We start from the raw sequence: 2,310 nt of genomic DNA, 5'->3' as shown, positions 1-2,310 counted from the left end.
TCTGGTATATGTGAAAGAGTACATGCAACTCTGGTACATGTGAGAGGGTACCTGCCCCTCGGGTATGTGTGAAGGAATATATCCCTCTCGGGTATATGTGAAAGAGTACATCCCTCTCGGGTATATGTGAGAGAGTACATGATCCTCAGGTACTTGTGAGAGAGTACATGCTCCTCGAGTACATGTGAATAAGTCCATCACTCTCGGGTACATGTGAGAGAGTACATCCCTCTCAAGTATAAGTGAAAGAGTACATTCCTCTCCAGTACATGTGAAAGTGTATATGCACCTTGGGTACATGTGAAAGAGTACATGCCCCTCGGGTACATGCGAAGGAGTGCATGCCTTTAGGGTACCTGTGAGAGAGAGCACACCCCCCTCGGGTACATGTGCAGGAGCACATGCTCTTCAGATATCTGTATAAGAGTGCATGCTCCTCGAGTACATGTGTAAGAACACATGCACTTCAGTTACAAGTAAAAGAGTGCATGCCCCTTGGGTACATGTGAAAGAGTACATCCCTCTCATGTACATGTGAAAGAGTACATTTCCCTGGGATACATGTCAACGAGAACACGTCTCCACATAAATATGAAAGAGTACATGCCCCTGGGTACATGTGAGAGAGTACATGCACCTCGGGTACAGGTAAAAGAGAACCACCCTCTTGGGTATATGTGAAAGAGAAAATCCCTCTCGGGTATATGTGAAAGAGTAGATCAGTCTCGGGTATATGTGAAAGAGTACATCCCTCTCGGGTATTTGTGAAAGAGTGATTCCCTCTTGGGGAGATGGGAAAGAGTACATGCCCCTCACGTAGATGTGAAACAGTACAATGCTCATGGGTACATGTGAAAGAGTACATCCCTGCTGGGCACCTGTGAGAGATTGCATCCATCTTGGGTACATGTGAAAGAGTACATCCATCTTGGATATATGTGAGAGAGTACATGCCCCTCGGGTACATCTGAAAGAGTACATCCCACTCGGGTACATGTGAAAGAGTACATCCCTCTTGGGTATATGTGAGAGAGTACATGCCCCTCAGGTACTTATGACAGAGTGCATGTCACTCGGACACATGTGAAGGGGCACATCCCTCTTGCGGATATGAGAAAGAGTACATGCCATGTGAGAGAGCACATGCCCCTCAGGCACATGTGAAGTAGTACATCCCTCTCAGGTATATGTGAAAGAGTACATCAGTCTCAGGTATATGTGAAAGGGTACATCCCTCTCAGATACATGTGAGAGAGTACATGTGCCTCAGGTACTTGTGAGAGTGTACATGCCTCTCAGGCAGATGTGAAGGAGCACACCCCTCTCGGGGATATGAGAAAGAGTACATCCCTCTCAGGTACATGTAAAGGAGGACATGCCCCTCAGGTACATGTGAAAGAGTACATGTCCCACGGGTACATGTGAAAGAGTTCATCTCTCTCAGGTATATGTGAAAGAGTACAACCCTCTCGGGTACATGTGAAAGAGTACATCCATTTTGGGTATATGTGAAAGATTACATCCCTTTCGGGTGTGTGTGAGAGAGTACATCCCTCTTGGGTATATGTGAAAGAGAATATGCCCCTCAGATAAATGTGAGATGGTACATCCCTCTCAGGTACATGTGAAAGAGTTCATCTCTCTCGGGTATATGTGAAAGAGTACAACCCTTTTGGGTACATGTGAAAGAGTATATCCATTTTGGGTATATGTGAAAGATTACATCCCTTTCGGGTGTGTGTGAGAGAGTACATCCCTCTTGGGTATATGTGAAAGAGAATATGCCCCTCAGACAAATGTGAGAAGGTACATCCCTCTCAGGTACATGTGAAAGAGTAAATCACGCTCAGTTACATGCGAAAAAGTACCTCCCTCTCGGGTATATGTGAAAGTGTACATCCCTCTCAGGTACATGGGAAAGAATACATGCCTCATGGATACATGTGAAAGAGTACATCCCTACTGGGTACATGTGAAAGACTACATCCCTCTTGAGTACATGTTAAAGAGAACATTCCTCTCAGGTACATGTGAAAGAGTACATCCCTCGCAGGTACATGTGAAAGAGTACATTCCCCTTGGGTACATGTGAGAGTACATGTGCCTGGACTCATGTCAAGGAGTACATTGCTTTCGGGTATAAACAAAAGAGTACATCCCTCTCGGGTACATGTGAGAGAGTACATGCCCCTCGGGTATATACGAAAGAATACATCACTCTCAGGTACATGTGAAAAAGTCCATCCCTCTTGGGTACATGTGAAACAGAACGTGCCCCTCGGGTATATGTGAAAGAGTACATCCCTCTTG

Source organism: Heterodontus francisci, chromosome 3 (genome assembly GCF_036365525.1).
Source record: "Heterodontus francisci isolate sHetFra1 chromosome 3, sHetFra1.hap1, whole genome shotgun sequence".
Classification (NCBI taxonomy): domain Eukaryota; kingdom Metazoa; phylum Chordata; class Chondrichthyes; order Heterodontiformes; family Heterodontidae; genus Heterodontus; species Heterodontus francisci.
Note: the sequence above shows the minus strand (reverse complement) of the source record.